This window comes from Aquarana catesbeiana, linkage group LG12 (assembly GCF_042186555.1).
Source record: "Aquarana catesbeiana isolate 2022-GZ linkage group LG12, ASM4218655v1, whole genome shotgun sequence".
NCBI lineage: Eukaryota > Metazoa > Chordata > Amphibia > Anura > Ranidae > Aquarana > Aquarana catesbeiana.
Genome location: NC_133335.1, coordinates 113,336,706 through 113,362,208, shown reverse-complemented (window position 1 = coordinate 113,362,208; position 25,503 = coordinate 113,336,706). Strand labels below are relative to the sequence as shown.

At 43.9% G+C, this 25,503-nt stretch overlaps 1 long non-coding RNA gene across 1 annotated transcript in view; it reads right to left on the bottom strand.

Annotated features, from left to right (window-relative positions):
* LOC141114535 (uncharacterized) overlaps nt 1-25,503 on the bottom strand; it is a 125,002-nt gene that overhangs the window by 36,350 nt on the left and 63,149 nt on the right. The window lies entirely within an intron of this gene.

Here is a 25,503-nt window from a genome sequence, read left to right as displayed (position 1 = left end):
TTGTTGGCGCTGTACCTAGTTGCCCGTAAGGCCAGACGCTGGTATAAAAAAGTGTCTGTATACTTATTTCAATTGGCTTTGCTGAATGCTCGTGTGCTATACAGAGCTTCAGGACGGACTGGATCCTTCCTTAAATCTTCTGTTTCCAGACGGTGCTCCACCTCACCTTCCCCAACCAAATGCAGTAAGCCGGCTGCATGAGAGGCATTTTCCTTATGTCCTCCCGAGTACCCCTACCCAACGAGCCTCCCAAAGAAAATGTTGTGTCTGTAGAAAGCGCGGATATAGGCGTGACACCTGTTATTATTGTCCCTCCTGTCCTGACAATCCTGGTCTGTACATTGGTGAATGTTTTGAGCGCTACCATACACTAGTTGAGTTTTAGCGTAGGGTACAGCATTGCACAGACTATGCACACTTTCACAGGGTCTTCCAAGATGCCATCGCATTTTGAGAGACCCGAACCTGAAACCGGTTACAGTTACAAAAGTTAGTTATAAAAAAAAAAATGTAAAAAAAAAAAAAAAAAAAAAAAAAAAAAAAAAAAAGTAAAAAAATAAATATAAAATAAAAAACAAAAATAGTTGTTTTATTGTTCTCTCTCTCTCTATTCTCTCTCTATTGTTCTGCTCTTTTTTTACTGTATTCTATTCTGCAATGCTTTATTGTTGTTATGTTTTATCATATTTGCTTTTCAGGTATGTAATTTTTTTTTATACTATACTGTTTACTGTGTTTTATTGTTAACCATTTTTTTGTTTTCAAGTACGCCATTCAGCTGCAGCGTGGATTTATTTATCTTGACAGCAACAGCGTTTGCTCCCACGATACATAAAGCCGTGACTCCAGCACTGTCGGAGTTGATTTCACCATCACAGTTAAAAAAAAAAGAGCATATATGCCGAAGCAGGGGCGGAGGAGCGATTTGCTCCTACCTTTTGCGAGTGGATGCCCCCATGCTTCGGCATATATATATTTTAGGCACAGGTTGCGTTAAAAAAATTTTTATTTTTTTACTATTTTTTTTTTGTATTTGCTTTGCAGGTATGGTAAGTCTTACTGTTATACCGTAATGTTACTTTGTTTTATTGTTAACCATCATTTGCTTAGCAGGTACGCCATTCAGTTGTAGCACGGATTCATTTATCTTGACAGCAACAGCATTTGCTCCCACGATACATAAAGCTGTAACTTCAGCGCTGTCGGAGGTGATTTCACCACCACAGTTAAACAAAAAAGCGCATATATGCCGAAGTATGGGGGCAGCAGGGGCAGCAGGGGCGGAGGAGCGACTTGCTCCTACATTTTGCGGGTGGATGCCCCCATGCTTCGGCATATATATATTTTAGGCACAGGTTGCGTTAAAAAAGGGACACCTCAGAGATATTACACATCCATCCTCACTAGATAACTACATTGCGATAATGATACATGTCGAATGACTGAGACAGCACTTGAGCTACATCGCACTTCAGGAGCCATCACATACTCTGAGCCTCTGAAATACATCAAACTCAACTAACGTCGCAACACAAGCTACCCTCAGAGTATACAAGCCAAGGTTTCTTTATGCTATCTGTGTAAATGTTTATGTTGCACTGTTAGGATGTTAATTAATGCTGTATCGGTTCCTGTGGACCTGTTTCCAGTGATAAATAAAAAATTAATAAAAAAAAAAATAAAAAAGTTTTATTTTTTACTATTTTTTTTTGTATGTGCTTTGCTGGTATGGTATGTCTTACTGTTATACTGTAATGTTACTTTGTTTTATTGTTAACCATCATTTGCTTAGCAGATACGCCATTCAGTTGCAGCGCGGATTTATTTATCTTGACAGCAACAGCGTTTGCTCGCACGATACATAAAGCCGTTACTCCAGCGCTGTAAGGGGTGATTTCACCACCACAGTTAAGAAAAAGAGCATATATGCCGAAGCATGGGGGCATCAGGGGCAGAGGAGCGATTTGCTCCTAACTTTTGGGGCGGATGCCCCCATGTTTCAGCATATATAAATGGTGCATGTATGCCCATCATTAGAAGTGGGTGGATGAAGGGAGGTATTCTAATGGTGGGCATACCCACAGATCAATCTCTTTTTTTCGTTCAGCCCATAGGCTGCATGAAAAAAAAGATTACAATATATGCCCAACAAGGACCAGCAACGTACTGGTATGTTGCTGGACTTTGAGTGGTTATACTAGAATGATGCCTGCAGATTTAGGTATCATCTTGGTATCATTCTTTTCAGCCAGCAGTCGGCTTTCATGTAAAAGCAATCCTTCCACCGTCTTCCATGGTTTTCTCTGGCTCTCCTGTGCCACCAGGGAACCCGAGAATGCAGCCGGTGATTCGGCCAGCTAACCATAGAGCTGATCAGAGACCAGAATGGCTCCAATCATCTCTATGGCCTAAGAAATCGGAAGCTACGAGCATTTCATGACTTAGATTCCGCCGGATGTAAACAGCGCCATTGGGAAATTGGGAAAGCATTTTATCACACCGATCTTGGTGTGGTCAGATGCTTTGAGGGCAGAGGAGAGATCTAGGATCTAATAGACCCCAATTTTTTCAAAAAAAGAGTACTTATCACTACCTATTGCTATCATATGGGATATTTACATTCCCTGAGATAACAATAAAATTGATTTAAAAAAATGAAAGGAACAGTTTAAAAATAAGATTAAAAAAAAGCAAAAAAATAATAAAGAAAAAAAAAATATTGTGTGGAAAAAAAAAATGAAACACCCACAATTTTAATCTGTAGGGCCTTTGCTTTAAAAAATATATATATAATGTTTGGGGGTTAAAAGTAATTTTCTTGCAAAAAAAAAAAATGTTCATGTAAACAAAAAGTGTCAGAAAGGGCTTTGTCTTCAAGTGGTTAGAAGAGTGGGTGATGTGTGACATAAGCTTCTAAATGTTGTGCATAAAATGCCAGGACAGTTCAACCCCCCCCCCCCAAATGACCCCATTTTGGAAAGTAGACACCCCAAGCTATTTGCTGAGAGGCATGTTGAGTCCATGGATAATCTTATATTGTGACACAAGTTGCGGGAAAATGACATTTTTTTTTTCCTGCACAAAGTTGTCACTAAATGATATATTGCTCAAACATGCCATGAGCATATGTGAAATTACACCCCAAAATACATTCTGTTGCTTCTCCTGAGTACAGGGATACCACATGTGTAAGACTTTTTGGGAACCTAGCCGCGTACGGGACCCCGAAAACCAAGCACCACCTTCAGGGTTTCTAAGGGTGTAAATTTTTGATTTCACTCCTCACTGCCTATCACAGTTTCGGAGGCCATGGAATGCCCAGATGGCACAACTCCCCCAAATGACCCCATTTTGGAAAGTAGACACCCCAAGCTATTTGCCGAGAGGTATGGTGAGTATTTTGCAGACCTTGCTTTTTGTCACAAAGTTTTGAAAATTGAAAAAAGAAAAAAAAATACATTTTTCTTTTTTCTTCATTTTCAAAAACAAATGAGAGCTTCAAAATACTCACCATGCCTCTCAGCAAATAGCTTGGGGTGTCTACTTTCCAAAATGGGGTCATTTGGGGGGTTTGTGCCATCTTGGCATTTTATGGCATTCGAAACTGTGATAGGTAGTGAGGAGTGAAATAAAAAAATTTACGCCCTTAGAAATCTTGAAGGCGGTGATTGGTTTTCGGGGCCCCGTACGCAGCTAGGCTCCCAAAAAGTCCCACACATATGGTATCCCCATACTCAGGAGAAGCAGCAGAATGTATTTTGGAGTGTAATTCCACATATGCTCATGGCATGTTTGAGCAATATATCATTTAGTGACAACTTTGTGCAAAAACAAAAGTTTGTCATTTTCCCGCAACTTGTGGCAAAATAAAAAATATTCCATGGACTCAACATGCCTCTCAGCAAATAGCTTGGGGTGTCTACTTTCCAAAATGGGGTCATTGGGGGGGGGGGGGGTTGTGCCATCTTGGCATTTTATGGCTTTCAAAACTGTGATAGGTAGTGAGGAGTAAAATCAAAAATGTACGCCCTTAGAAATCCTGAAGGCGGTGATTGGTATTCAGGGGCCCCTTACGCGGCTAGGGCCCCAAAAAGTCCCACACATGTGGTATCCCCATACTCAGGAGAAGCAGCAAAATGTATTTTGGGGTGCAATTCTGCATATAACCATGGCATATGTGAGCAATATATCATTTACTGACAACTTTTTGTAAAATACTTTTTTTTTGTCATTATTCAATCACTTGGGACAAAAAAATAAAATATTCAATGGGCTCAATATGCCTCTCAGCAATTTCCTTGGGGTGTCTACTTTCCAAAATGGGGTCATTTGGGGGGGTTTGTACTGCCCTGCCATTTTAGCACCTCAAGAAATGATAGGCAGTCAAACTAAAAGCTGTGTAAATTCCAGAAAATGTACCCTAGTTTGTAGACGCTATCATTTTTGCGCAAACCAATAAATATACGCTTATTGACTTTTTTTTATCAAAGACATGTGGCTGAATACATTTTGGCCTAAATGTATGACTAAAATTGAGTTTATTGGATTTTTTTTATAACAAAAATTAGAAAATATAATTTTTTTTTCAAAATTTTCAGTCTTTTTACGTTTATAGCGCAAAATATAAAAACTGCAGAGGTGATCAGATACCATCAAAAGAAAGCTCTATTTATGGGAAAAAAAGGACGCAAATTTCTTTTGGGTACAACATTGCATGACCGTGCAATTAGCAGTTAAAGCGACGCAGTGCCAAATTGTAAAAAGTGCTCTGATCAGGAAGGGGGTAAAACCTTCCGGGGCTGAAGTGGTTAATATTAATTCCAAAAGGTCAATAAAAAAGGCATTATACTCCAATTGAAATTGTGCATTCGGTTGTAAAAAGACCCAACAGTATTTCAATCTTTTGAATATGGTAGGCCTGGGGTAGGCAAACTTTTGTTCACAGTGTGCCAAAAAACGGAAAATTGTATCATACTTACCGTAATTTTCCTTTCCTGATGCCAATCCAGGGCAGCATACTAGTGATAGGCTCCGCCTTTCTCCCCTCCCTCAGGACCAATGAAATAGCATAAAATAAAGGCCAGTTAGGCCCCGCCCCATTCTTCGTAATTAGCTAGATACCGAAATGCACAAGGGTGGGTCCGTATGCTGCCATGGATTGGCGTCAGGAAAGGAAAATTACGGTAAGTATGATACAATTTTCCGTTTTCCTGACACCACCATGGCAGCATACTAGTGATACATATCCTAGCTGACAGGGTGGGTTCTACTTAACAGACCAAAATAATTATTTTATATTATTTTCAAATGGGACAGAAGACTGAACAGTCATTCCTCCGAAGCCCACTGATGACAAGGCACCCAGATCTATTCTGTAAAGGTTGGAAAGGTATGCTGGGCAAAGCATGCCACTTTCCTTTAGAATTAATCCATAGATGCTTTCAACTGGGCCGCCTATGAGGCCTCAACCCCTCTCAAAGAGGATGCATCCTGTCACTGAAGGAGGCTCACGACTCATTTCATATCTGCACAACCAATCTTGCTAAAGTCCAGGAGGCAACCTCTCTTGCCTGATGAATTCCATCTGGAACAGTGAAAAACTTATCATATGAACTGAAAAGAGCAATTGTGGACAGAAACTTCTTTCAAGCTCTGGGAATGACCAATTTGTGTGGTTTTCTTGCTTGAACGTCTGGAAAGTTAGGCAATGGACAGATGATTGATAGATGGAGGGCTGTCGCTACATCTGATATAAGCTGAACCACAGGATGCAGCTCTACTCCTGTAACAAAAGCAATCTGCTTTTCTGAAGCTCTGAGGGCTTGAAACTCAAACCGACTTCTGTTTGACGATTTGCGCTAAATACTGGTTAGTAAGTGATGTCTTAAACCGAACACTGCCCTGTTGGAGTAAACAGTTAAAATAAACCCCAACAGCATGGAAAGATTTTAATTGTGAAAGATTCTCTCTCGCGGTTTACGAAACCTCCTGTCTTCAAAATTTTGCAAACTAAGGGCCTTTGGCCAAATAAACCTTGTTCTTGCTGACACCTGCAACCTCAAAAGAGTATAGGGTAAAGTTTATGTCCAATCTGACCTACAAGAAGACCAGAACAGCTGCCACCAGAGGCGCAGTAAGAATAATATATTGCCATGTTCCAGATCTTGGCATAGAGGCTGTTAGTAGAGTGCCTTTCGCACCCCCCCAAAGTAGAGCTCACTCTTGGAGCAACACTGGAGCAATCTAGGTTGTGCGGCTTCCCCTTCCCGCCATTATGCTTGCATCTCTGGTCTGTGCATGTGTGAAGGGGAATCGACTTCTGTATTCTGAAGTAGAAAGCCAGGAAGCACTAAGACTCCTATGGTCAGAATGGAGGGGTGGTCGTGACTACCATGCTCATTCTTGACAGCTTCCAGAGGAATTTCATTACGAGAGAAGTTGAGGAAACATATACAGTAGGCTTGATTGCAGTTTCATGGAGAAACTCGGCTTCTGTTCTCTGCTTTGGGGAGCGGAAACCGAGTCAGACCTCTTCTTAAATTGGCCTTTGCTGTGAGAAGCAAAGAAGCCTGTCTGTGGTAGGCCACCTGTGGACAAGCCTCCCCCTCATGCTCTGGCAAGCTTGCATGATGGACAGTATGTCTGTGTATTCCAGTCCCCTAGGAAGTAAATTGCTTCCGGAATTTGCTGGTGATCTTCCTACCCAGACATTCTGGGTTCTACATCTCTCAATAGCATATTGCCGCGAGATCCTCCCTGGAGCTGAAAATACGCAATTGCTGTCCTGTTGCTTAACCGCAAAATGACTGGTCACCCTTGATTCTGTGTAGCAAGGTCAAAGTGATAAAAAAAGGCTGCCTGACCTTTCAGCGCTTTCAAGACTACCTTCCTTGGCTAGCAAACTCCGCTTGCCTTGACCAACAGACCCTTGCAGTGCGCCTTCCAGGCTGTCTTGCCAATATGATTCATCACATTGATTCAGTCAGATGGTTCGTGACATCCTCAAAGTCTTTCCATCACCGCAAACCACTATACATACTGCGTGACACTGACCATAGCTACGCCGGATCCCGTTTCCTATGTTGTAGTTGAAACTAGCAACGGTGCCCATGTACCCAAGGTATCATCAGTATGAATGACAACATTTCGGCCAGGAGGCTGAGACACCTAGAAGTCCTCCCTGAAGTAGAGGAATCTGATCTCAGAATTCTCCTTATGACCGTCACCGTCCTTTTCTGATGGAAGCAAAACAGAGGAACCAGTAGAGCTCCCACAGGCACTTTAACTGTTGGAAAACAAAAGTTGCCATTTTTTTTTTTTTAATGTAGAAAGGAATGACGCCCAGGTAGTGGCGAATCTGGAGACCCTGTTCTCCAAGAGGAACTTACATGGCACTGAAACCTCTGTGAATATTCTTAGAGATATTCATAGGCTAAAAGGTAGGCTGATAAAGTGGAGATGTGTCCAACCAATCAACAAATTTACTTACTTTGGAATAAAAAAAAGAAAAGAAAACATTTTCGGGTTGTGAGGCTAAGAATCCTGACGATCTAGCGAAAGCCTCCAGCCGTCTGCTGCAAGCGAATGCTTCTCTCCAACCCCCGCAACCTACAAACAGGGGTGGGTAGGAAACCTACAATCTCTCCTGTGAGATGGGACCAGGACAGCTCCCCTCTGAGTCTGAAGTGTCTGTAAGTATTGTAACCGCCGTGGTTGCGGTGGATCTGGCAGCTCCGAGGGGGAGAAAAAGGTCCGGAGAAGGAACAGTGAGGAATCCACCGAAGTGACCATGAGTGCCTATCCTCCAAGGATCTGCACAATCCACTGTCCAGTAACAGTGATGCCCACTGGAACTTACCTTAAAAGTCTGGGCATGCACCCGGTAAAAGGGTTTTGTGGGTACCTGCGGTACACCCAAAAATTTTCATCTATGGACCTTATGAAAGGTTGCCCCTAGAGGAACCTAGTGGGAGAAACATATTTCTCCCTTTATTTTTTTTATTATTTATTTTTAGTTATATATAAATATTTTTTTTACTTTCCTGCTTTCTGTTATGGGAGAAGAACAGACCCTCCTCCTGTCACTTCCAACATGGCTGTCTCTGGTTTTATATCAAACAGAGATCTTGCACTATAAAGTGACTATTTCAATTTTGTTTCTAGGAAGCCAAACACAGCCCTGGGTCTCAACCCAATGGGTACCCCTAGCCGTAACTGAGTATAGCATTGCCTTGGCCAGGCACCAGGTTGAGACTATTGCTGCTTCCGCAGTGAAATTTGCTGATACATCTTGGCCGGGTCCCAAGATATCACCCCTAAGGATTTCCTCTCCAACCATATCCTGGGAGCAGAAACCCAAAGTACCCGTCACCAAGGTAAGGGCCTCTGTTGAGTGGCAGGCCCTTCCCAGCCGCCACCCTATTGGACAACAGCCGGTCCCACTGTAGGCATGGATTTCAGCAATGCTATATCCGCCTTGAATTAAACCAGTTTCCTAATGGAAAAGCGATTGCTCATTGAAAGGGTAAATAGGACTTTGTCTTTTAACCCATGTAATGGTCTGCATGACTGCCTGGATGCACAGTTCTCCAAAGAAAAACTGACATCAAGTAGCTCCAGATCTTCCTCTGGTGCAAGGGAGCTAAAATCATTTGCAGGCTGCGCCCCCTCCTCAGGAGTACTGAGAGGATGAGTGATCCATGAGGCAGATTGTTCTGCTAGTGGCTAGACCCGCAACAAGGGGGCTGACTAGCTAGAGTAATTACAGTGAGTTTAAAACAGAAGTTTTGCACCACCTTATAAGTAATAAGGACATTCGGTATTACCTGTCAGCTGCAAACTTCAACCAGGCCGACTTCACTCACCAGCCTCCTGGGCATAGGCACTGTGCCACAGGTCCTGCAGGACTCTTGTTGGGGTGCTGGGTCTGGGAAAGAAGAGCTAAGACATTTTCCTTGGAACCTCTCTCCTGAGTGGGAGAGGCATCCGAGCTATGCTTCTCTGAAGAACGTCCGCCTTTCTATGGCCTCTGGCTCTGGCCTGAGAGCGTGGGCGCGCGGAGCTGAAGCAAATCAAAGCAATCCGCATGAGAGGGCACTCTTTTCCTGAAAACTTACCACACGGTGGTTCCCACCCTAAGTGTTGAGGGTCTTTTGTATGGGTGGTGACTGATACTTGAACCGTGGAGAAATGGGACGACCAGCTGAGAGACGGACAGCCACAGAAAGACAGAGAAGAGGAAAAATAGATAAGGCAATAATGTATATCTAAATATATACATCTACACACTCTCTCCTCCCCCCCCCCCTTTTTTTTTTAAACAATATGCATGCATATATAAATTCATGCACATACCGCTCCATATAACACCCCCCACACACATACATACCAACCAACATAACACACACACACACATTTATATATACATACTGCAGAGGGTAAGCCTGGGGCAGGGTTAAGAAGGGGTTAATCGAAGAGGGCAGGTATTTCCCCTTCAGACCTGCTAATTGTCAGCTGGGCTGAAAGTCTCAGAGAGGAGCTGTTTGAGTAGGAATGGGAGACACAGGAGCATGCTGTGTGTGAAAATGTCCATTGCTGGGAGGTGTGCTGGGTGAGCTTAACACAAAGACTGTAGCTCTGATTGGAGCCATGAACTATTATCTATAAGCCTGTGTGCTGCTGAACTGTGAGCTGTACCTGTGTGCACAACCTTGAGACAAGACAAGTCTGTCTTATCTTATGTCATTTTGCTGAATAAAGCCACTTTTGTTTTAATGGGCCGTCTCTGAGCCATCTGTCCACCCCTCTGATCCCCTACAATACACACGCATACATATCTACACACACACACACACACACACACACACACACACACACACACACACACACACACACACACACACACATATATATATATATATATATATATACATATACATACACACACACACACACACACATTACATACATACATACATACATACATATATAAACACATACCCACCTACCCCAAACCTATACATACACAACCTACAAACATAAGCTATACCTACAGCCGGCCTAGGTCAGCAAAGGACAGAGAACCTGTTTAGGGGGAGTTATGTACCCAGACTAGTGCCACTGCAGGAGGAAAAGAACAGGAGGTGCAGAAAGTGAGAAAATGACAGGAGACAAACAAAGGCAAAGGTAAGAAGGATGCAAAGCTGGCCTCTCCAAACCCAACAAGCGTTGCAGACACCAACCGTAAAGGCAGATTTCATTCCTAAATAGGAAAAACTGCTCAGCTCCATCGAGACCCACAGAAGGAGCTCCCAAGCTACTCTGGCACTTTTAGCAGCCCGATACTGGGACTTCGCACTGGGAGAGGCTTAACCCAGCCGGCAGCTGCCTGGAGGCAGAGGGGGGAACATAGTACTGCTTACTCTTCACTGGTGCGTGGAGGTATGAGGACAAAAAGAAGAATGGGGCGGGGCCTAACTGGCCTTTAATTTATGCTATTTCATTGGTCCTGAGGGAGGGGAGAAAGGCGGAGCCTATCACTAGCATGCTGCCATGGTGGCGTCAGGAAAAATGTTTTCAAAGAAATTGAGCGTGCCGATTTTATAAAAAACACTCTCAATCACGAAAAGGATTTTTTAGAAAGTAAATGTTGTAAACTACTTGAGTAGTAGTGAGAAATTAACATCCTGCACTCACGCCTCTGATCAGCCTCTGATCAGCCCCAATTCCTGCAACTCCACACCTCAGATCACTGTCCCTCCTGCACATCTGCCCCACCACTGTACCTCCCTGCACATCTGCCCCACCGCTGTAACCTTCTGCACATCTGCCCCACCACTGTAACCCCCTGCACATTTGCCCCACCACTGTAACCCCCTGCTCATCTGCCCCACCACTGTAACCCCCTGCACATCTGCCCCACCATTGTAACCTTCTGCACATCTGCCTCATCTTTGTAACCCCCTGTACATCTGCCCCACCACTGTAACCTTCTGCACATCTGCCCCACCCCTGTAACCCCTTGCACATCTACCCCACTACTGTAACCCCCTGCACATCTGCCCCACCACTGTACTACCCTACATATCTGCCCCACCACTGTACCCCCCCTGCTCATCTGTCCCACCACTGTATCACCCTGCTCTTCTGTCCCACCACTGTAACCCCCTGCTCATTTGCCCCACCACTGTAACCCCCTGCTCATCTGCCCCACCACTGTAACCCCCTGCACATCTACCCCACCACTGTACCCCCCTGCACATCTGTCCCACCACTGTAACCCCACGCACATCTGCCCCACCACTGTAACTCCATCCCGCACATCTGCCCCACCACTGTACTACCCTGCGCATCTGTCACACCTCTGTACCCCCCTGCTCATCTGTCCCACCACTGTAACCCCCTGTACATCTGCCCCACCACTGTACCACCCTGCTCTTCTGTCCCACCACTGTAACCTCCTGCTCATCTGCCCCACCATGTTCCACCTTTCTCATCTGCCCCACCACTGTACCTCCCTGCACATCTGCTCCACCGCCATACCCCCATGCTCTTCTGTCTCACCTCTGAACCATCTTCTCATCTGCCCCACCACTGTACCTCCCGCACATCTGTCTCACCCCTGTTCCCCCTGCTCTTCTCCCCCACCACTATAACCATCTGCTCATGTGTTCCACCGTTGTACCTCCTTTCTCCTCTGCACTTCTCTGCCCATCTGCCCCACCTCTGTACCCCCCTGCTCCTCTGCCCCACTGCTGTAACCCCCTGCTCATCTGTTCCACCAATGTACCTCCTCTCTCTTCTGCCCCGCCACTGTACCCCCCTGTACATCTGCTCCACTTCTGTACCCCCTGCTCTTCTGCCCAACCACTGTAGCCCCCTGCTCATCTGTCCCACCAATGCATCTCCTTTCACATCTACCCCAACACTGAACCCCCCCGCTCATCTTTCCCACCACTGTAACCCCTTTCTCATCTGGCCCAACACTGAACCCTCCTGTTTTTCTGTCCCACCGCTGAACCCCTTTCTCATCCCTCCCACCACTGTACCTCCTGCACATCTTCCCCACCACCGTACCCCCTTGCTCTTCTGTCCCACCACTGTAACCCCCCTGCTCATCTGCCCCATCAATGTACCCCTTTTCTCATCTGCTCCACCACTGTACCTCCCTGCACATCTGCTCCACTGCCGTACCCCCATGCTCTTCTGTCTCACTACTGAATCAACTTCCTATCTGTCCTAACACTGAGCCCATCTGCTCATCTGCCCCACCACTGTAACCTGCTTTCTCATCTGCCCCACCAATGTACCTCCTGCACATCTGTCTCACCTCTGTACCCCCCTGCTCTTCTGCCCCACCTCTGTTCCCCCTGCTCTCCTGTCCCACCACTGTAACCCCCTGCTCATCTGTCCCACCAATACACCTCCTTTCACATCTGCCCCACTGCTCTACCCCCCTGCTTTTCTGTCCCACCAATGAACCCCCTTCTCATCTGTCCCAACACTGAATCCCCCTGCTCACCTGTCCCACCACTGTAACCCATCTGCTCTTCTGTCCCACAGCTGAACCCTCTTCTCATCTCTTCCACCACTGTACCTCCCTGCACAATATGCCCCACCGTTGTACACTCCTGCTTTTCTGTCCCACCTCTGAACCCCTCCTGCTCATTTTCCCCACCGCTTTACCCTCCTGCTCATCTGCTCCACCCTCTTCTCGTCTATGCTATGTGTGATATGCAGAGTGATGAAAGGCAGCAGAGATGAGACACATCCATTATAACAAGTATAGGCGCAAAACAAGTCAGACATCATAAACATTCTGATACAAATCTGCTAAAAAAAAAAAAAAAATTCCTCAGCTGCAACAAAACACAAGTAGAGAGGCGCCTCTGGGTGCAGTATTTAGGAAATAACGCTTTTTGTAATAGATGTAGATCAACTCAAATTTTGTAGGAATAAACAGTATTTACACGTTCAGCATGGTCAAAAGTCCTTTACCACAAAAGGGAAAATGTATGATTTGAAGGACTTTTACAATTGCTCCTCAGATTTTGTTGTTTATGGGCTCAGCTGTCCATGTGGCCTAGTTTACGTAGGCCGGACTATTCGAGCCCTCAGGGTTAGATTCAGAGAACATAGGAGAGCGATTGAAGGTGGTACTGACCCGCAGAGTGTCCCAAGACACTTTTTTAAAGCTCATCAACAGTCTATGGTTGGCCTGCAGGTCTGGGTGACTGAGCAAATCTAACTCTCTCCCAGCAGCAGAACGTTTTTAAAAAGCTGTGTGCGAGAGAAACATTCTGGATTTATAATTTAGACGTTCTCTCGCCTGGCGGAATTAACGAAGGAATCGAAATTTCCACCATTTTATAAGAATATAAAATAATTTATTATATTCCTTTGTATCAGCTTTTATAATTTTTTTTGCATTATTAGGCCTCCTCCACTCACTTCAGGATGGACGTCAGCAGATGTTTGGGATAGCTCAATACTAACACCCACTACAAGACATTTTGTAACCTAGAGTGTGGCTATTTGCTGTATCCAAGTTTCATACCAATTTACGTTCAACTACGCAAAACTCTTGGTTAGCTACAATTAATTAGTCATCTCTATCCCACACTGCCCTACGACATCCGCTGAGTTATTGTTTGGAGGTGTATGCAGTATCAGGTTCACACAATCGAAAATGCATGGTAGTTTTCACTCTGTCTTGAATGCCCCTGATGAAAAGACCCCACATATGTCCTGAAACGAGGGGCGAATATCCACAAAACTACCATGCACTAACGATTTATTGTTGAAACCTGTTGTTTTTAATCATTATACTCTTTGGTGATGTTTGCACCTGAATAATTTTATATCTTCTTTAAAATAAATATTATTCATATATTTTTGTTTATTTTCTCCTTTGTTGCCTACAAAGTCCCTTAATACTCATCTGGGGGGTATTCATTCGTTCTTTTTTTTGCATTATCTTTAGCTTCTATTGGTTGTTTTTATTAGTATTTACTACACCTAGTCTCATTGTTTTTAAATATGATTATTTTTTAGATTTATCTCTTCTTTTATTTTAATTTTTTTTCTGTCACCCCTGCCATGTGTTTATTTTTTATGTCACCCCCCCCTGCCATGTGTTCATTTTTTTCGCCACCCCTGCCATGTGTTTATTTTTTACATTTTTTTTGCCACCCCTGCCATGTGTTTTTTTTTTTTTTTTCGTCACCCCTACCATGTGTTTATTTTATTTTTTCCGTCACCCCTGCCATGTATTTATTTATTTATTTATTTAGTTTATCTCATTATGCCATTCCAATGTTAACATTTTATTACATATGACCTTTGTCCAGAACCGCTTATATGATTGTTTCTTTTTTAATTGCCCTGTTTTTTATAATTAGTTTTTAGCTTCATTGTGTTGTTTGTTCTGTATACACGCCTCCTACATCTTGCTCGTTACATGACCCCCCTCACGTTCCCATGTCAGCCCTCTATAAAGTCTAGTCATGGTATTTCTATCTTAATCTGTTGACAAAGGAGCGCGACTTGCTTACATCGTCAAGTGTGCACGCTCTCGAAATGCGTCCAGCTTTGATGACGTCATCCTTCCGCAGCAAGATGTCCTGTGCTTTCCACGCCTCGCTCTGAGGACGCTCTCCGGAGCTGGCGTCCTCCATCTGCCGGAAGATCTCACAGTTGTCAGCAAGGATTACTGCCTAGGACTCGGGGATGCGTCACTGTATTATTAATACCATGCCTGTTTATTCCTACAAAATGTGAGTTGATCTACATCTATTATTAAAAGCTTTATTTCCTAAATACTGCACCCAGAGCCGCCTCTCTTTTTGTGTTTTATGAGACACATCCACCTGTCCTGGCACACTCATCTTGCTGATCCACCTCTCAAATCCAACCCACGTGCTTGTATGTGATGTACAGTATGTGATGTTTGTGATGGAATATGATTGGCTTTAGCAGTGGCCAATGACAGTCCTCCTCCTCCTGGAAACAGGGACCGCCCCCCCTAGCAGCACCTAATCTCTTCCCCATCACAAAAGCTGATGATCGCAGCTACAGCAAAGTTAGAGAACCAAACAATGTTTCCCATCTTTTATAATGTGTGGGGGCACAGTACCTCCCCCTCAGTGCCGGTGCGGCGTGGGGAATTCTGAAATTGGAATGCATCCTTAATGTGAGAAAGAAGACACCTAACATGCGGTTTCAAACATGTACAGTACAGGCATACCCCACAATGGGGTTTATTTACTAAAGCTGGAAAGTGCAAAATCAGGCTCACTTCTGCATAGAAACCAATGAGCTTCCAGGTTTTATTACCAAAGCTTAATTGAACAAGCTGGGGTTAGAAGCTCATTGGTTTCTATGCAGAAGTAAGCCTGATTTTGCACTTTCCAGCTTTAGTAAAGAAAACCCTATTGCGTACTTAAAAGTGGGGTATGCCTGTATCTCACAAACGTGAGTACAACCCTCGCATTTTTGTAAATATTTTATTATATCTTTTCATGTGACAACACTGAAGAAATGACACTTTGCTACAATGTAAAGTACTGAGTGTACATCTTGTATAACAGTGTAACTTTGCTGTCCCCTCAAAATAACTCGACACACAGCCATTAATGTCTAAATCACTGGCAACAAAAGTGAGTTCACCCTAAGTGAAAATGTCCAAATTGGGCCCAATTAGCCATTTTCCCTCTATGGTGTCATGTGACCCGTTAGTTTTACAAAGTCTCAGGTGTGAATGGGGAGCAGGTGTGTTAAATTTGGTGTTATCACTCTCACTCTCTCATACTGGTCACTGAAAGTTCAACATGGCACCTCATGGCAAAGAACTCTCTGGGGATCTGAAAAAAAAGAATTGTTGCTCTACATAAAAATGGCCTAGGCCATAAGAAGATTGCCAGGACCCTGAAATGGAGCTGCAGCACGGTGGCCAAGACCATACAGCAGTTTAACAGGACAGGTTCCACTTAGAACAAGCCTTGCCATGGTTGACCAAAGAAGTTGAGTGCATGTGCTCAGCGTCATATTCAGAGGTTGTCTTTGGAAAACCGATTTATGAGTGCTGCCAGCATTGCTGCAGAGGTTGAAGTGGTGGGGGGGGGGGTCAGCCTGTCAGTGCTCAGACCATACGCCGCACACTGCATAAAATTGATCTGCATGGCTTTCTTCCCAGAAGGAAGCCTCTTCTAAAGATGATGCACAAGAAAACCCACAAACAGTTTGCTGAAGACAAGCAGACTAAGGACATGAATTACTGGAACCATGTCCTGTGGTCTGATGGGACCAAGATAAACTTATTTGGTTCAGATGGTGTCAAGTGTGTGTGGTGGCAACCAGGTGAGGAGTACAAAGGCAAATGTGTTTTGCCTACAGTCAAGTATGGTGGTGAGAGTGTCATGGTCTGGGGCTGCATGAGTGCTGCCGGCACTGGGGAGCTACAGTTCATTGAGGGAACCATGAATGCCAACATGTACTGTGACATACTGAAGCCGAGCATGATCCCCTCCCTTTGGAGACTGGTTCACAGGGCAGTATTCCAACATGATAATGACCCCAAATACACCTCCAAGATGACCACTGCCTTGTTAAAGAAGCTGAGGATAAAGGTGACGGACTGGCCAAGCATGTCTCCAGACCTAAACCGTATTGAGCATCTGTGGGGCATCCTCAAATGGAAGGTGGAGGAGCGCAAGGTCTCCAACATCCACCAGCTCCGTGATGTCGTCATGGGGGAGTGGAAGAGGACTCCAGTGGCAACCTGTGAAGCTTTGGTTAACTCCATGCCCAAGAGGGTTAAGGCAGTGCTGGAAAATAATGGTGGCCACACAAAATATTGACACTTTGGGCTCAATTTGGACATTTTCACTTAGGGATGTACTCACTTTCGTTGCCAGCGGTTTAGACATTAATGGCTGTGTGTTGAGTTATTTTGAGGGGACAGCAAATTTACACTGTTATACAAGCTGTACACTCACTACTTTACATTGTAGCAAAGTGCCATTCCTTCAGTGTTGTCACATGAAAATATGTAATAAAATATTTACCAAAATGTGAGGGGTGTACTCACTTTTGTGAGATACTGTTTTTACTATTTCTACTTTCATTTTCAGTTAAATGTCCCTGACCCGATTAAATCAGTCTTTCAGGAGGGCATAAAATATTTTTATGTGTGAAAGGTGTTTACTTTGGGGTACTCAATTTTCAGAAATTCTCCAGTCCAGTTTAGATATGATTTCTTGGCTAAGGGCCCTATCAATTAAAATAGAATTCCAGCTGGAATTCACAGATTACTGTTTGAACTTTTTTATAACAATGCTTATTGGCTAGGCTTTGCTTACATACAGCATGTTCTTGTATAGTTACCTTTTTTTTTTTGTTTTTTTTTGTTTTTTTTTTTTTGTTTTTTTTTCTTTTTAGTTAAACGTTTTTATTTCCCACAAATATGTATAGTTTTCCAATGCACAAGCATTTTCCTTTGTCCAATACAGTCATTCCACATGAGGCTTGCGTAGGTAATACATAAAAGTTCCTAGTTCATTATAGAGACTGTTGCTATGCAGTAATACATTTGTTTTTTTCAGGTACCAACATATTTTTTGCGATTATTTAAATTTAGAAAGAGTGATATATATGACCCGGGCCCAGCTGGGCGGCACGTGAAGGAAGGAGATGTGCCCTGCAGTGTTACACACATGTGTCAGATGCATTCAGCCAGCTATCCCAAACTTTATTGTATTTTGCAGGGCACCCTCTATTCATGTAAATTAACTTTTAATAGGGCAATGTGGTATTGACGTCAGTCTTCCAGTCAGATAATCTAGGGGGAGCCTGTCTCATCCAATTTTTAGCTATTGTTTTCCGGGCGGTATTGTTTTTCATGCATAAAAGTGTCAGCGTCTGGAAAAATACCCAGGTTTGAGGTCTAGAGTCAGTGGAGACCCCATGTTGTCATGAAGGAAATCCACCAAATGTTTCCAGAATCACTGTATGTATGGGCAGGACCATAGGAGGTGGAAGAATGTGCCTCTTGGTTACATAATAGACATGTGGAGGGTTGCGACTGATTAAATTTGGCCATTCTTACAGGTGTGAGGTATGTGCAGTGTAGAATATAAATTTGAGTTATGCCCTGTACACACGGTCGGATTTTCCGATGGAAAATGTGTGATAGGACCTTGTTGTCGGAAATTCTGACCGTGTGTGGGCTCCATCACACATTTTCCATCGGATTTTCCGACACACAAAGTTTGAGAGCAGGATATAAAATTTTCCGACAACAAAATCCGTTGTCGGAAATTCCGATCGTGTGTACATAAATCCGACGGACAAAGTGCCATGCATGCTCAGAATAAATAAAGAGATGAAAGCTATTGGCCACTGCCCCGTTTATAGTACCGACGTATGTGTTTTACGTCACCGCGTTTAGAACAATCGGATTTTCCAACAACTTTGTGTGACCATGTGTTTGCAAGACAAGTTTGAGACAACATCCGTCGGAAAAAATCCTAGGATTTCATTGTCGGAATGTCCGAACAAAGTCCGATCGTGTGTACGGGCCATAAGTCTGTCAGATAGTTTGGGCGAGACAGCTTTGCATGTGTAGAGTGCCTCATTCCTGTCTTCATCTTCGAGGTTCCTTATGTCTCCTTCCCATCATGATTTTATATTGTGGGCCATTTTCGTTAATGAGGGAGTATGAAGCATGTTATAGAATATTGATATTAATTTTTGAGGGTCACTGCTTTTGACCATATCCATTATAGGATCATGGGTGGGGTTAGGTAACGATTCTGGGAACTGGGAGTGAATAGCATGTCGGACTTGTAGAAATCGAAAAAACATGATTTGGGAGTGTAAATTCTAGTTTTAATGCATCAAATGTTTTAATGTGCCAGCAAGTAAGTGCGAGAGGTAAAAAATTCCACTTCTACACCAGGCCTCCGAGTCTGGCACAGTCAAAAATTCTTGGCATGTTTTATTATGCCTGACGGGAGAATAGTCGTTATGTGAAGGTATGTTCAGTTTGGCAGAGGCCAGTCTCCATATCTTCCTATAGTGGTTTAGGAGGGAGTTGCGTTCCTCTTTTTTTGTAACACTCTCGATGCCTGCTGCTATAGCGCAGATGGGGTCAGATGTCAGTTGGGCCCAGGCAGGGCATATGAGTAAGGTAAATGTCTTCCTGTCTGTTTTATCTATATGGAACAATTGGGATAATTGGGATGGCAAGTAGTATAAACTAAAGTCTGGTAAGGCCGTACCGGCCAGATCAGTGGGTTTTTTGAGTAATCGTCATGCCAATTTATGTCTATTCTTCCCCCAAACAAAGGGTTTGAGAATTGCATCAATGGTTTTGAAATATTTCAGCGGTAGATACACAGGGGCATGCCACAGTATATATAGAATTTTAGGAAGGAGTATAATTTTAATGAGGTTGATACAACCTAGTACTCTGAGAGGGAGACGTGCCCATATTTGTGTTTTAGATTTTATCAGGGCAAACAGTGGTTCCACATTGAGAGAGACATAATCGATCGATGACCTAGTAACGCTCACTTCTAGGTATTTGATATTGTTTACTTGTTGTAGGGGTAATTGGGTCTGTAGTAATTGATTTTGAGTCCGGAAAATGAACCGAAGTGTTCAATTGTTCGTAGGGCCTCAGCTAGAGAGGGGCCTGAGTCAGCTAGATATAGTAATGTGTCATCTGCGTACATGCATATTTTTTCTCCTAGGTCTCCCACACTTAGGCCTTGTATCAATGGGTTGCATCTGATGGATATTGCTAGAGGTTCTGTAGCTAAAGCATACAGTAGGTGGGAAAGAGGGCAGCCCTGTCTGGTACCTCTGGAGAGTTCAAAAGTATCCAACTGACATCTGTTAGCTGTTACTCTGGCTACTGGGGCCCTGATACAGTGAGCAGACCCACCTAAGAAATTTAGGACCGAAGCCGTATTGTGCCAGGCATTTTCACAAGTAGTTCCACTCCACTGAGTCGAAAGCCTTAGCAGTGTCAAGTGTCACCACTACACTCTCCCCAACATTGTCGTGATGGGCCTGCATATTTATGAACAATTTCCTAAGATTGAATGAGGTGTTCCTGCCTGACATGAAGTCAGCCTGGTCCTCATGTACTAGGGTTAGGATAACTTGATTGAGGCACAGCGCCAAGATTTTAGCCAGAATTTTGATGTCCACCTGAAGCAGGGAGATGGGTCTATATGATTCAGGGAGGTCCAAATCTTTGCCCTGTTTGGGGATGAGCACTATAATTGCTTCTCTCATGGATGCTGGTAAGGTGAAAGTCTCAAATAGGTGGTTGTACAGGGTTAGTAGCTTAGGTAAGAGAGTCTTACTGTACTGTCAATAGAATTCGATGGGTAGACCATCTGACCCTGGCAATTTGGATCTAGCAAAGCTGGCGATTGCTGTTGCTATCTCCTCGGTTGTTAGTGGCGCCTCAAGTGTATCTATCTGAGGTCAATTGGGCGAAGGTGAATTCTTCTAAGAAGCGATCTATCTAATCTATTAATTCGGGATATCAGAGGGGCCCTCACGTGTGGATTGAATGAGTCCCATATGTTCTCAAATGAGGCAGAGTGTGCGTTTTCATGGAAATACCTTTTCCATTCATAGTCCATCTGACCATCATTTGGTAACAGTGAGAGCCAAAAAGGGTTTAGTCTCCATGTCCTGGGTGGTTTACCTATAGGGACAGCTAGTGTAATACAGTACGGACTATTGATCCGACCAGAGTCTAGGGCAAAAGGCTGCATCTAGTAGATGGGGCACTAGTATCTGTGATAGTAGGATAAAGTCTATGTGGGACATCGTGTTGTGGGTAGAGGAGCAGCATGAGAATGCTCTGGCGTTTGAGTGTTTAGTCCTCCATGAGTCTGTTAGATTGAAGGTTGATATTAATCTGGCAAACCTGGTAGATGTAGAGGGCCTAGGGGTTAAGGCAGTCTGCTGTGCTCTGTCTAGACTGGGGTTTAAGGTAGCATTGAAGTCTCCCAGCCAAATGGCAGGGATCGTCGGATGCTGTGCCATAAAGTCAAGTCCCTCCGTCAAAACTGTCATGCAAAATGGGGGTGGTACATAATAAGCCATCAGCAAAAACTTATATATTTTGGCATGCAGAAAAACATAGTGACCTTGTGGTGTCTGAGCTCAGGTCACACAACTCAAAATGCAGGGACTTGGTTATGAGCAAGGACACCCCTCTTGCGTGTGTGGCATAAACTGAATGATATGCCCAGCCAATCCAGGGGCGTTTAAGAGCAAGCTGTAGACTGCCGTCTATATGTGTCTCAACCAGGACTATGACGTCTGCCCTTTGTTTTTTAATATATGATAGGACGGCTGAGCGTTTAATGCAGTCCCGTAATCCTCTAACGTTCCAAGTTAAGAACTTCAGAGATGCCATGGTAAAGTATGATGTAAATGACAAAGGAGTTTGATCATGTAGTACCACAGTGTCACCCAAGAGGGGGTCCTCACCCCATATACGTCGGCAAGCCCTCTAGATAGTAAAGCATGTAGAAGTATACTCAACATTGCATTCTCTAAATGATAGCATTGTACTTTCGATTTAACAATTCTCCCTCCCTCCCAGCCCAACACTGGTGTAGGCATATTCCCATAACAAAACATGAACTTGCATGAGAAGTGTGTCAAACACTTCATTCAAGTAAGGCTTCATATACACGGGACATTGTTCAACCTCATCTGAGCTATATAACTTGACAGCTAGAAACCAGCATCTTAAAAGGGCCGTTAAGCTGCGCTTACATGCCACGTTTAGCCACGTTTGCGCCTAGAAACATTTGGAAAAAAAAAATAGTATTTTTAATTTTATTTCAAAATAGCCAAAAATGAAAAACGTCTGTAAACAAAACGCCTTTGGAATGCCTCTAAACACAGCTTCTGAACGCATTTTTTTTTTAGATGTTCTAAAGACATCTGCCTAGAAACGACTATAAATGAACCTGTGTACATGCACTGATAAGATAACATAGAGGAGAGTTCAGGAGCAGTTGAAAAAAATGCCCAACTTCTCCTAAACATCCGTTTACCAGCAGCAGTGTACATGAGGCCTAAGGCTGGATTCACACCTATGCAGTTTTAGTGCTTTTTGCAGATCTGCACTACAGTCCATTTAACATGGTTTCCTATGGAACACTTTCTGTAGTGCAAATCTGCAAAATGCAAAAAGCACTAAAACTGTATAGGTGTGAATCCAGCCTAAGAGAGTAACATAAACAAAATCCGAATCAGGGCCCTAACTGATGAAGGCATACCTCCCAACTTTTTGAGATGGGAATGAGGGACAACTATTAGCAAAAGTACATAGGCATAGGACACACCCATTGCCATGCCCCCCTAAAGGAGAATTGTACAAAAGAAATAAATTGTTTAAACCCACAAGTGCTTTTTTTACCACTACTAACTCCTGTTGTATTGGTTTTTGGAATTTACAAATGCAGCAATTTAGAAATTGGATGAAAGGTTTAGCACTGTATGTGACGGGAGTTAGCAGTATAGTCAGTGTTTATCTGGCGCTCCAGATGGAGTAATCCTTAGGGGTATAGTCTGTGGCTGTAATAGCTGGATGGTGATGTATCCATAGAAAGGGGTATTAAGGGTTAAAAAGGAAGGCAGCCATCCTTCAGAGTGTGTCCACGATAAGATTAAAAACACTTACAACATGATAGAAGATGCATGCTCGTCAAAGTAAAGTGCAGTCCTGGCATTCCACATGGCTCTGTGGGTCCCACCACTGTTCCGGATAGCTGGAAAGGATTGAGCAGCTGGCTGGAATGGATCACAGTGTTTTTCCAGGAGTAAAGGAACCAAGCAGCTCCACACAGACCAGCATGGACCGTGGAACAGGAAGTGATGTCACCGGCGTCTGATTGGACATAGGCTGGGCTGGAATCTTGTCAATCAGGGCTGCAGTGATGAAAGGCTATGCGCTCGGAGCTGACTGCTCCTTCTATTGGCCTGCTGCCCTCTAAAGGAGGACAGCTATATATACACAATGGAGAGCATGTGGGTGTGGTCGTGGGACTGGAACTCCCAGCAGATCAATCATTAAACAATAAATTATAGCAAGGGGCAAGGTGAAGCAGGGGTTAACAGTCTCGGATTGACAAAAAAAAATAAATAATAATAATATTATATATATATATATATATATATATATGTAGCACTAACTCTCGGTGAAGCTGCTGGTTTAAAGCGGGCTGTTACCTTCACTCTCGATACCTCTGTGTCACCGGCACCGGGCCTAGGGTCCCGTTGACTTTACCTCTGGACGATATAAGCACCAAACACTTGAGTATATTTTCCAATGCTTCTTTGGAATTGAACACTTGTAGTTGAATGCACTCCCCTTGTGGGATTCAATCTTTGCCTGCCTGGATAGGCCTCTCTCACTTGCCTAGCAGCCAGTATGCAGCACGAACAAAAGTCTCTGCCACAGACTTGTTTGGAGTAAAACCCGTATGATCCTCTGCCACAGGATGTATTGGTTTGCAATGAATGTCAGACACAGTACTTGAACCTTTAAGCCATCCCGGCAATACTATTCGGTAAGATTACTTCAGGATACGTCCTCCAACCGAGTCACCAGGCCCCTCTCCAGACCAGCACTCTGCGTGATCCTTCCATGATGGGTCCTCCCCTGGGATCTCCTCAGTTGTCCAGCTTCTTCACTCAGGATAGACAGCTCAGGACCATTCCTCTGCTGCTGTGGTAGGCCCCAGACAGGCTTCTGGGCCCACCCACACGCCACAGCGACGTGGGTCTCTGGAACGGAGGACCACGAGGTGGTACTCTTAACGCATACCTGTCGGCCAGGAGGGCCAGCAGGTGGCTGGAAAACAAACCCCTAAACATGGCGTCTGTCCCATAAATACCCTCTCCCAGAATGCAACTCGGAGGACCACCTCCACCGAGTTGTCTCCGAGACAGAGGAGCACTCATACGCTTCAACACGTTGCCTTTCCAACACCAGCCCATGGTGACAACGACACCAACCGACACAGTGTGGAACTACACACAACTCAGCCAAGCTGGAACAGAGGCGAATCTAACTTCACCTAACAAGTAACCCACAAAATTTACCTATCAGCGGTAGATTAAAAATCTACCAGCGCTACATACTCCCCCCACTACAATAGACGTTGTCCTCAACGTCTGTCAAAAAAATAATAATAACTCCCAAGCCTGAGAGTAGGTATTTGAGCTTAAAACTTGGATTAGAGTAAAGAAGAGAAGAAGACAGTAGAGAGATATTACAATTTCAACATTTTCCTTTTAAACAATATGTTCACATCCGTAAACAAAACCACATTAATACTGTTGCAACCCCACTATCTATCTAGCTGAAAAGCCTAACAGCTTGATAGCAGGTCCACTTGCTCCTGAAAAAAACAAAGTTAAACACACACACAAGATATATACAGTTTTAGGAGCAAAGTCTCATTCTTAAAAAATGAAACTCTCTTCCTATAATCTTTCCAATGTTCCCACTAAGGAACCAACTAGAATAACTTGAGGAGTCCATCCCTATATATATTTAGGTATGTCATATCTTTAAATGAAAGAAGTCCAGCTAGTGAAAAAAACGAGCCTTGGATTTAGAAGCACAGAGCTGAACACCAAATCTTGACCTCGAAGATCTCTGAACACTGACACTATCTATCTACATACCCCACAGTTCTTTATCCATAATCACCAGTAGAACCGAGGATCTGGCAATGTCAGTGATTTTCCTTGTTTATCCATTGTAGTGATAAAGTACACCACATCATCTTTTCCTGGTCTGCAAATGACCACTTTGTCAGCATAAATGTGCCGACCATAGTTCCAGTGTAGGAAACATCCACTGAAGCATTCATCCATAGCGACAGAACATCCAGTTTTCCGGAAAGGCTTAGGCACAGACAAATAGTCCCAAACAGCTTCACTGTACCAAAGCTCCCGGTTGGTTTCAATCTCTTGCATAATGTCCTGGGTAACATATGGGAACTCCAAACCATATTCCCTGGCCACACGCTTGTTAAGCATTCTCTGTAAACGTGCAAGTTTGGGCAACAACCTGTTTTTCCCCAAACCAGGAGGCACACAAGAGTTCAATGACTTGCTCACCATAGACCCGACGGGTGTCGGCAACAAAGTAGTAACTTTAGGCAATGTCTCCCCGACAGTACTGTGTGGCTCCACACAAGGTGATGTTCTCCCAGAATTCAGGGCTGTCCATTCTGAGAAAGTCAAGGCAGAAGCAACGTCTTCACCCTGAGCCCATAACAGTTCTTGTGACATTGTCTCAAATAAATCATCACCACCGGAGAGATCCAACATGGAATCTATCTCTGAATCTCTCAACTCTTCTGCCGGCAAATATTTATACAAAGTCCCAGATACATTCCCCTGTGAACTCTCACCCGTTCCTGATGTGAACTTCTCCGGTTCGGGCAGTCT